Raw genomic sequence first — 11,819 nt, 5'->3', positions numbered from 1 at the left:
TTACCATATGATCCAGCAATCTCACTCCTGGGCGTATATCTGTAAAAGACAAAAACTCTATTTCGAAAAGACACATGCACCCCTAAGTTCACAGCAGCACTATTCACAATAGCCAAGCCATGGAAGCAACCTAAATGTCCATTGACTGATGAATGGATAAAGAAGACATGGTACATATATACAGTGGAATACTACTCAGCCATAAAAAAGAATGAGATAATGCCATTTGCAGCGACATGGATGAACCTAGAGATTATCACACTACTATATATAAAATAGATAAGAAACAAGGAGCTACTGTATAAGCACAGGGAACAATATTCAGTACCTTGTAATAACCTATAGTGGAAAAGAATCTGAAAAAGAATATACATATATACACACATGTATTTTTTTCAGATTCTTTTCTGATATATATATATATATATATATAACTGAATCACTTTGCTGTACACCTGAAACTAACATAATACTGTAAATCAGCCATACTCCCTAAAATATTTTTTAATAGAAAGGAAAATTATGTAGCTGTGAACAAGAATGAGATTGTCCACCTGTACCAACATGGAAAGATCGCCAAGACAAAGGAAGGTAAAAGAGTAAGATGGAGTACGATCCCAAGTGAATTTTTTGAAACTATGTACTTTGATGTAAATATATATAATAAATGCATACGTAGTAAAAGGGCAAGGGGGCTACACACCAGCTTGTTCACAGTGCTTGCCTCTGAGCAGAGTGGTGGGTTGGAAGCAGTGGGGAAGGAGGGGAGACTCTCACTTTTTACTTCATGTGCCTGTGTAGCCCGGGTTCCCCAGAAAACAGAGGCTGAGGCAAGTTTACATGCTAAAGCTTAACAGTAGGTTGCAAGTCAGGGAAAGAGAAAGTGAAGGAAGAAGAGGAGAGAGAGGAGAGAAGGTTGCAGAGCATGTACAATGGGGTGTGTTACCAAGCAGGCCAAAACCACACACACACACACACACACACACACACACACACACACACACACACACACACACACCATCTGGTTTCACAGTAAAGCAGAACATCTCCAGAGAAGCCCTTTGACCCACTGTCTGTGTTGGGGGAAGCAAGGGCAAGCAAAGTGTGTACTGGCTCTGGCTACACTCCCATGGGGCGTTAACTTCCCAGACCTTCTGGTTGGATTGTCTAGCTTTTCCAGGCAGGTGCCGGGGAAGCAGAATCTCTGTGAGTTTGGCTGGTCAGACCTCAGAGCTGGAGCTGCTGTGGCTCTCGCTTAGGTAAGTGAAGTGGAGGCTTTGAGGAAGAGAAGGAGACAACGGTGTCAGAGGACGGAGTGACTGCAGTGGCTGCAGGAGCATAGGCACCATCACTGGGGTCCCCCTAGCTGGGAAGCAGGGCCAGTGTCCAGGGCCCGGGGGACAGGTGGAGCCCATTAGACGCTAGAGGTGAGTAAGTGATATTGGCAGGATTTGTGAATTTTTACTTTTTTACCGAAGACTATATTCAAGGATAGCATGTATTATCTTTAAAAATGTAAGACGTTGAAGCAGCATTAAAACAGCAAAGAGATAGCATTTTTAACCTTCTAATTTGAAAATATTTAAAAAATAATAACAGCCACTCTAGAGGGAAATGTGATAAAATAGGCCTTTCCACATGCAATTGGAGGAGAAGTCAGTCTCTGTGGAAGGAATTAATTCAGGATGCACCAGAAGTCTTTAAGATGTGTGTACACTTCGATCCAGTGCAGAGATGTTCATTGCAGCATCACTTATAACAATAAAAATTACAAACAACTGAAATATCTAACATGATTAAATAGTTTGTACCCTCTCTGCATATTCTATACAGTCACTAAAAGTCATGTTTATGGAGAATAATGACTTTATTTTATGCTCAATATATAATTTTAAGTGACTAAATCAGGATATGAAACAGTGTACATTCCCTGCTCACACACTTTAACTATACTTCTCTATTGATTCTCTGAATAGAGCAGATTTTTCCATTTCCCCTCCAGAGTGTGTGTGCAGAATGCAAACCCGTTCGCTGCATGTATTATTTTTTCCCCTAGTCTCTCCTGGCTGGCTGTTCATTGACCACCTTCTCCAAGAAACCTCCCAGACCAGATTCTTAATCTGCGTTCACTGTCCATCTTACGCATTCTTCAAGCTCCTTGTTCACTCCTCTATGTTAACAGTTCTCACCTTATACTGTAATTATCTGTTTGCTTCTCCGTCCCAGCTACCTACCTTCATACACATGCGTACACATTTTCACATACACAAACATGCAAACACACACACTTTCCATTCCTTTTGATCTTCATATTCTTAAATTTTTACCAAGTGCTTGGTACATGAAAGGTGGTACTCATTAATTTTTACTGAATGAATGAATAAATTTCCCCAGACACTTGGAAAACAGAGGAAGGGCAAGTTCTCTAGGTGTGCTCTGGGTAGTTTTCCCAGAGCTGAACTAGGGAGAAAGGGCTGTGTGCTTTTGTTCTATGAACAAGGGCCAAGGGGGACCTGGTAGCATTTCAGCCCCAGAGTTATGAAGATGTGCATTTGATCAACAAAAGTCTTGTCATAATCCCAGCCCCAGTCTTTTCATGGAGGTTTTCATAAGGAACTTGAAGTATAACTACAAATTAGAAGAGGGACTTATCTTGTTGAAAAACAGAGCTTTTGCCTTGAGATACAAACCATGGATTTTTTTGTCTTTGTTATACACACATTTTAAAATTTTCTTTTGGAAGAGGAAAAAAATATAACATTGTATCTCTAATTGCTTGTGAAGTAGCATGGGATGATACACAAGGGAAAAGATATTTTGCAAATCATTGATCCACATTAAGAATTATTTTGCCCATTGATAAAGCACCTTGTATATTGCAAGAGAGCAGAGCAGCATCCTCTCCCATACAGATCATCGGAGAATGTGTTTTGAGGAAAGCCTTTCCTTCTCCGGGGTTTCCTGCAATATTTTTTATCAGATCTTCCATCACAACAAGTGGGGCTCAAATATGCTCTGTTGAAACCTCATTTATTGAAGCTTCATTTTCAAGTTGGAGAGAGAGTTTGGTTCCTATTGGACTAAAGGAAACTCTGTCTGCTTTATTCAAGCATTTTCCTCCTTTACTTCTTCTCTTCCTTCTCCTATCCCTGCCAATTATGTGAATAAAGATGAGATGTTTCTCCTCCCAAAACCCTCGTCATCCGCAGTTGGTACTGTGCTTTAGCGCAAAAGCTGGAGAATGGTGGAGGTTTAAAAATGAGCAGAGCACTCTTCCATGTGTTTGTTGGCAGTCCGTATATCTTCTTTGGAGAAATGTCTATTTAGGTTTTTTGCCCATTTTTGGATTGGGTTGTTTGTTTTTTTGATATTGAGATGCTTGTAAATTTTGGAGATTAATCCTTTGCCAGTTGCTTCATTTGCAAATATTTTCTCCCATTCTGAGGGTTGTCTTTTGGTCTTGTTTATGGTTTCCTTTGCTGTGCAAAAGCTTTTAAGTTTCATTTGGTCCCATTTGTTTATTTTGGTTTTTATTTCCATTTCTCTAGAAGGTGGGTCAAAAAGGATCTTGTTGTGATTTATGTCAGAGTGTCCTGCCTATGCTTTCCTCTAAGAGTTTTATAGTGTCGGCTTTACACTTAGGTCTTTAATCCATTTTGAGTTTATTTTTGTGTATGGTGTTAGGAAGTGTTCTAATTTCATTCTTTCACATGGAGCTGTCCAGTTTTCCTAGCACCACTTATTGAAGAGGCTGTCACTTCTCCATTGTATAATCTTACCTACTTTATCAAAAATAAGGTGACCATATGTACATGGGTTTATCTCTGGGCTTTCTATCCTGTTCCATTGATCTATATTTCTGTTTTTGTGCCAGTACCATATAGTCTTGATTACTGTAGCTTTGTAGTATAGTCTGAAGTCCAGGATCCTGATTCCTCTGGCTCTGTTTTTCTTTCTCAAGATTGCTTTGGCTATGCGGTGTCTTTTAAATAGACATTTCTCCAAAGAAGATATACAGATTGCCAACAAACACATGAAAGAATGCTCAACATCACTAATTATTAGAGAAATGCAAATCAAAACTACAATGAGGTATCACCTCACACCAGTCAGAATGGCCATCAGCAAAAAATCTACAAACAATAAACGCTGGAGAGGGTGTGGAGAAAAGGGAGCCCTCTTGCACTGTTGTTGGGAATGTAAATTGATACAGCCACTATGGAGAACAGTATGGAGGTTCCTTAAAAAACTAAAAATAGAACTACCATAAAACCCAGCAATCCCACTCCTGGGCATATTCCCTGGGAAAACCATAATTCAAAAAGAGTCATGTACCACAATGTTCATTGCAGCTCTATTTACAATAGCCAGGACATGGAAGCAACCTAAGTGTCCATTGACAGATGAATGGATAAAGAAGATGTAGCACATATATACAATGGAATATTACTCAGCCATAAAAAGAAACGAAATTGAGTTATTTGTAGTGAGGTGGGTGGACCTAGAGTCTGTCATACAGAGTGAAGTAAGTCAGAATGAGAAAAACATTGTAGCCACACAATAATACTTTTCACTTAAGAATTAATTTGTTCTATAGTTTGCAAAGTTTGTTCTGGGATGTGCTTTTTTCATTTTAAAACATGATTATCTTATTAAAAAAAGAAACATTAGAAGAAAAGAGAAAAACAAATACCATGTGCTACACATATATATGGAATCTAAAAAAAAAAAAAAAATGGTTCTAAAGAACCTAGGGGCAGGACAGAAATAAAGAAGCAGATGCCAAGAATAGACAAGAACACGGGGAGGGGGAAGGGTAAGCTGGGACGAAGTGAGAGAGTGGCATGGACTCATATATACTATCAAATGTAAAACAGATAGCTAGTGGGAAGCAGTCACAAAGCACAGGGAGGCTGATGTCCTATGGACATTGTCTCCCCTTACGGAAGATATCACTTGGACTTCCTGGCCAAGGAATTTAGTATCAAAGTTCTGTTGTTTTTCCTCTTTATTCTCTGATGCAGTTTATACAAGATAGGGATTGTTTCTTCCTTGAAGATTTGGTAGAATTCTATGTAAAAACTACCTGAGTATATTGTTTTGTTATTTATTTGTTTCGTAGGTAGTTTTTAAACTACTGATGCAAATTCTTTAATAGTTTTAGGTTTATCCTTAGTTTCTTTTTATTCACTCAGTTTTGATGTTATATTTTGTCTGGGTTTTCAAATATATTGGCATAAAGTTAATCATTGTTATCTCATAATTTTTAAATCTATACTGTAAATACAATTAATTCTTAGTTTTCATTTCCTTTATTTTGTTCTTATATGTTCTCTTTTATCTAATCAATATTGCCTAAGGGTTGTCTATGTTTTTACTTTTTCAGAAAAGAGCTGTTTTAGTTATTTTCATTATTTTTTCTTATTTCATTAATTTTACTATTTTCTTTATTATTTCCTTTTTTTTTTCTATTTCCATTAGATTACCCCATTGCTTTTTCATAAATTCTTGAGTTAGACTCTTACTCCATTAGTTTCAGCATTCGTTATTTCTAATATACATCACTAGTGGCATACAAGGAGATTCTGGGGATACTTTCAAATATGGACTTTTAAAAATGAGCACTACTTATGTACTTAATAAAATGTGTCTTTCAAAGAAATATAATAACTACTACCTCAAACTTAATAGTTCACGGTTGGTATTGCTTAAGATAAGGCAAGTAGTAAGTTAAAAGTCAATAAATGTAAATAAACATGAAAATAATAGTAAAGTTGACCACTGTTTCATGTTTAATTGAAAAGACTTTGAATTCTCTAATTAAGGGTGAACATTCTAGATGAGGACATTTGGCAAAAGTTGTTAACCATGTTGCTTAAATTTTCCACACCCTATTATTTTTTTTACCTGTTCGATCTATTAGTTTTCAGAAAGATGTTAAAATCTCGCACTTTAGATGTATTTGCCCATCCCTCCTTATAATTCTGGCAATAGTTGCATTATATAGTTTGAATGGGAACTGCTAGGTGCAATTCAGCCTAGAGTTATTTTATATTCCTCATGAATTATTCCCTAGTAATTGAAGAATGATCGTGATCTCCAAAACTCTCTTTCTCTTGGGTCTTCTTTGGCTTCCATTCGTATGGCCACCCTGGCTTTCTCTGAGCTATCATCTTCTTGGTATGTATTTTGCCAGTCCTTCATTTTCAACCTTGGTCTGTCGTTAGGTTTTCGTATTCTTCCCATCACATCAGGCTGTTCTTTTTCTGGTTCATTCTCCTCCTCCAAGGTCTTTTGCAGTCTTCGGTTCTGGAATGCTAATGTGTCTACATGACTCACATATCCAAATATCCAGATGGAAATCAGAAGTCTTTAAGGGAAGTTTGGACGGTCATGAGAGCAAGTGAGAGCCCCTGGTTTGCATCTCGAGATGGGGAGTAAATAGCATGAACTCTGCAGACTCCTACCGGCCCAGGGAGTCCATGTACAGCTCGTGTGTGGTGGCCAAAGTCACCCCAGGAGCTAGATTGTCCTTTCCTCCTCCGGTTCATCCCTTTTGTTTGTTTCCTAGGAACTCAGGAAGGTTCCTGCTGCTGTAAGCATAGCCTAATAAATTCAAAACTCACGTCTGCATTTCCAAATCAAGCTTACGGATGACTCAACCATACTAAACAGAAAACCATAACAAGACAGGTGCCTGATTTGGAGGGTTCCATTTGGTTAACCTGTGGGTTTGGGGTCAACATGAGTCGCTATCAGATCACACGCTACTGCTTGTCACCCTCCTCCCAACAAATGGCACCGACCCCAGACTCTATTTGCTGTAGCTAATGAACAGTTCACATCTTATGCTTCCTTCTTTCAACACAGGTGTCATTCCTCACCTTCAGAGAAGTGTTCTGTGGGCCTTTTGCTGAGTGGTTGCTTTCAGAGCCAGGAACAAAATTGGCTCAGAGGGCCTGGATATATTACTCCCTACAAACAAAACTTTTTGCTGATGACAAGGAATCACTCAGAAAGGACATTCAGGAAGCTGATATATATCAATTAACCATGGCATAGATCCTTGCTTCGTTGTTAGTTTGATTTGGGGTCCTTCTGTAGAATTTTTCTTGGTGTGGACTAGCTGGACCTCCTGTTAGGTAAGGGGCACCTGAGACCTCATAGCTGGCACAGAGGAAAGAAGAGTGACCCAGAATCAGGATGCCCAGGTTAGAACTAGAGTTTGGGTTCCACGTGGACTTGGAAGTGTCCCTTGTCTTTATGGTCCCAAACTGAACATCCATAAACTGGAATGTAGAATCCATGCTCTATTAACCTCATCAGTGTGTTGACTTTTTTGCCTGTCTCCTTATTGAATGCTGCTTAAGCACAGGCCCATGACTCTGGGGCTTCTAAAGGAAGGAGATCAGGATCCTACAGAGCCTGGAAATCACAGGGTTAATAAACTGAACAAAGACAATGACTAGGGGACTCATGACAGGGGCCCAACTCCTGCATCACGTGGAGCCATAGGGCTGGTTGACAGAGACACGTCTGATCAGCAACAGGACAAAGCCCAGGTGCTCTGTCTCCTCTAAGAAGGATGAGCACGTGACTTTTGTCCAAACTGGGAGCTTTCTGAGAGCAAAAGCAGACACTATTCGTAAGCCTGGAACTGGGTGAAGACATGGCCGTCCTGGGAAAACCAAGATTGGTGGTCATCTTACTCATGAGATGAAGAAATAGTAGGAGGTACTTTCCTTTCACATCTATGAACTTCTCTATGTAGAGTTTGGTAGAAGTGTTAGGAAATCCCTGTTAGGTCAGAAGGCCCTGGAGAAAGGAAATGTCTGTAGTGGCCTGCTGCCTTAAACTCCCCAGTCTCAGACCTCATACTCTACAAAATGCCAACCAACTCAGAGCCAATTAAGCCTCCAAGCCTCGTAAATGCCTGGAACTCAGGTCCTGAGAATCTCCCGTGTGGGGGCCTGAGTCATTTGGATGAGCAGAATGTAAATAAAGGCCCATGGAGTCAGTTCGTAAGAGGCCTCAGAGCCCTTGTTACAGCGATTTCCTTGGACGATACCGGCCGTCCAGATGGCGAGCCTGGTAAACAAGAAGTCCCTGTTCTCCATCAGCGTCAGCGTGTGCCTCGCTCCCGGGCATCTGGCGAGCTGGGGATGGGAGCTCCGTTTACAGCTTGGCCCTCCTCACTCACCAGAAATGTGCCCTTGTGTAAACACCAGAGCCTCTTCCAGGAGGACACGTGGACCGAGCAGTGGACACCTTGCCCCCGGGGCCTGGGAGAACAGAAGTATCCCTCCCTCTTCTCCGCCAGCCCTGTCCCCAGCCTTGCAGGCCATCAACAGCCACGGGGCCCCCCAATGCAGGGAGGCACCCAACTGATTCCGTTTCTATAAGTTCCACCCGCCTGCCAATTTTCTGAATCTGTGTTCAGCTGCTGCCCTCTTATACTCCTTGGTTCTGCCTCTTGCCAGCTGTGTGACCACAGGCAAGTCATTAACCTCTCTGAGCCTCCCTTTCCCCAAACAAATAATAAAATAATACCACTGATCTCACATGGTTCTCTCCTTGCCACTAGGATTCAGAAAATACATGTGACAGAAGGACATGGGTATGGGTATGGTAAAGTAGAATTACCATATGATCCTGCAATCCCACTCCTGGGCATATATCCAGAGGAAACTCTAATTTGAAAAGATACATGCACCCCAGTGTTCATAGCAGCACTATTTATGATAGCAAAGACATAGACATCGGCAGGTGAATTGATAAAGAAGATGTGGCACATATATGCAATGGAATATTACTCAGCCATTAAAAAGAATGAAATAATGCCATTTGCAGCAACATGGATGGACCTAGAGATGATCATACTGAGTGAAGTAAGCCAAACAGAGAAAGACAAATATCATATGATATCACTTATATGTAGAATCTAAAAGAATGACACCAATGAACTTATTTACAAAACAGGAATAGACTCACTGACATAGAAAACAAACTTATGGTTACCAAAGGGGAAAGGGGGAAGGGAAAAATTACGGGGGGTGGGATTAACAGATACTATTATATGTAAAATAAACAACAAGGTCCTACGGTATAGCACAGGGAACTATATTCAATATCTTGCAATAACCTGTAATGGAGAAGAATCTGAAAAAGGAATATAAATATATATATATATATACGTATGTATGGAACTGAATCACTTTGTTGTACACCTGAAGCTAACACAACATTGTAAATCAATTATACTTCAATAAAAGAAAGAAATAAAGAAAATATATGTGAAAAACTCATACATGCCTGATGTATCCCAGGACCTCTCTATAATGTTACTTCCTGTCCCCTCCCTGGCATTGCCTCTTGTCCCAACAGGAAATGGGTAAGAACCCAAGGGCTGGGTCAGTCTGCGGTCTCAAGGGCAGGTCTGTTGTGAGCAATATTCTCTGCTCACTGGTCCTGAGCGCCCCCTCCTACCTGCTGGTCCTGAGCGTCTCACCTGTTGATTCTCAAAACTCCAGTGACTGCGTAGGGAAGGAAAACTTGCCCCGTGAAATATGAGACTCCCTGACATGACCAAAGCAGGCGGCTTGTATACTCTTTTAGACAAAGAAGCAATAAGTTTGTGAAGAACTGACAGAACAAAGGGGTTTGGGCTTGAGGTAGCAAATTAGGGAAGACATACCAAGATCTGTCTACACAGCCTTCTCAGTCCTGAATTTCCTGTCTCTGGGATGCCTTCTACCCTCCCGGGACAGGGAGGGTAACTTCACATGGGAGATTTATTTCCTGCTTTCAGGGGGACAAAAGAGGGTCCAAGTGTTTTTCTTGCACTTGCTTTCTCAAGTAACTTTTATTCATAATGATCAATGAAAGGCAGTGGCATATTTTGGCTTGTATAACCCTGAACCCCATCCACTGCTTACTTTTTAACTTTCACCTTGCGTGTCAGGATTCGTGGTCTATTGCCTGCTCCCACCTCTGACTTATTGTCAGTACCTAACTGGTGGTCCTTCTCTTCTGTTGCCCATAATCGCCAAGCCTGGGCTCTCAGTTTATGTCAGATGAATGAATGATCAAATGAATACCAGGGCAATAGAAGTACTTTGGAAATTGAAAAATGACATATAATCTTCTAGCATACGCACGGGATTTGAGGCATTCAAATTCATCCATCACTGCAGGGGATTTGTACTCACAATTAAAAATACTCCCTGGGGCTTCCCTGGTGGCGCAGTGGTTGAGAGTCCGCCTGCTGATGCAGGGGACGCGGGTTCGTGCCCCGATCCGGGAATATCCCACATGCCGCGGAGCGGCTAGGCCCGTGAGCCATGGCCGCTGAGCCTGCGCGTCCGGAGCCTGTGCTCCGCTACGGGAGAGGCCACAGCAGTGAGAGGCCCGCGTACCACAAAAAAAAAAAAAAACAAAAATACTCCCTGACATTATTTTTCCAGTTCTGGCAGGAGGGTGTGACCCATAAGCCTTAGAAGCCAGAGAGAAATTTTGCTACCACTGAATATAAAATCCCTTCTGAAGGGGATCCAGGCAGAGATCAGACTTTGTCCTCCTAAACAGAGCCTGTCCAAACATGTGGCCCAGAAGACAAGATGCCAGTTTCCACCCCTCATTCAATCCCTGGGTCTCCAAGTGGATCAGCCGTGGCCTGGGCAACTTACTCTGCCTCTGTTATCAGTGCTGGCTCGGGGTGACCAGTGTCTGCGGGGGAGGACACAGGGGTGCATGCAGAGCTGTGGACCCCACTCCCGCTGGCTTACTAGAACCAATTGTTAAATTTTTCAGGAATTCTGCAACCCCATTTATAACAATTCAGTTGCTTGAGATCGGCCATAGTGGGGGTATTTATGCTAATGAAATTCTCAAATGCTCCAAACCTGGACTTTTTATCCCTAGAGGGCTGGTTGTTTAACATTTACCCACGCCCTCTGGCTGCACAGGAACATCCCCTCTGAGCACCAAGAGAAGCCAAAGCAGCATGCAACCTGTGAGCTGAGCTGCTGCTTCTGCAAAACAGAGCAAGTCGCCTCACCTCCCACCTCACGGGCGGGCACAGCCTCATCTACGGGTGCAAGAGAGGGCTTTCTTCCTGCTGGCAAGGTTTGAAGGAATACGGAGAGGGTGGCTCCCTCCAGACCTGAATCACTGCAGGTGCCTTCCTAAATACAAACGTGATCTTGCTATTTCTCTGCTCAGAAACCTTTGATGACTCTCTATTGTCTCCTGGTTACTGTCAAGTAAAATCTCCTTCATTCTCTTATCCAACCTACCTTTCGAGTTTCCTCTCCTCCCACCCAACCTTCCCCTCCTCTCTACACCCCAGTCACCAATTCTGACCACTTTTTAGACATGCCAGGTGGACGGCTCCCTCTGCCCCTTTTCTTGGGTAGGAGCACCTTCACTTTGGGGGAGAGAGTTGAGCCCATTATCCGGATTCAAGATCTGGAATGAATGAGGGGCGGCCAGGGACTAAAAATCTGATAGAGGCATTGCTTCAAGGCTGGCTCTTGAGACAGGCTTCCTGCATGAGAGACTCAGTTCCACCACATCCCTGCTATGTGACCTCAAGCAAGTTACGTAACCACTCTGAGCCTTAGTTTCCTTATCTTCAAAGTGGGAACATAGTAATACCTGTCTCATGGGATTGCTGAGAAGATGAAATGAGCTCTTGCACATCAAGAGCTTAGCTCAGTGACAGATACGGAGTTAGCGTTCAATAAACACTAGATGACATCACCATCATCGTCATCACCCCCATCATCATCACCATCACCACCATCATCATCATCATCATC

Source organism: Aethalodelphis obliquidens, unplaced genomic scaffold (genome assembly GCF_003676395.1).
Source record: "Aethalodelphis obliquidens isolate GAN/ISIS:26980383/991018 unplaced genomic scaffold, ASM367639v1 scaffold83, whole genome shotgun sequence".
NCBI lineage: Eukaryota > Metazoa > Chordata > Mammalia > Artiodactyla > Delphinidae > Aethalodelphis > Aethalodelphis obliquidens.
The sequence above is the reverse complement of the archived record's forward strand: the minus strand, read 5'-3'. Positions refer to the sequence as shown.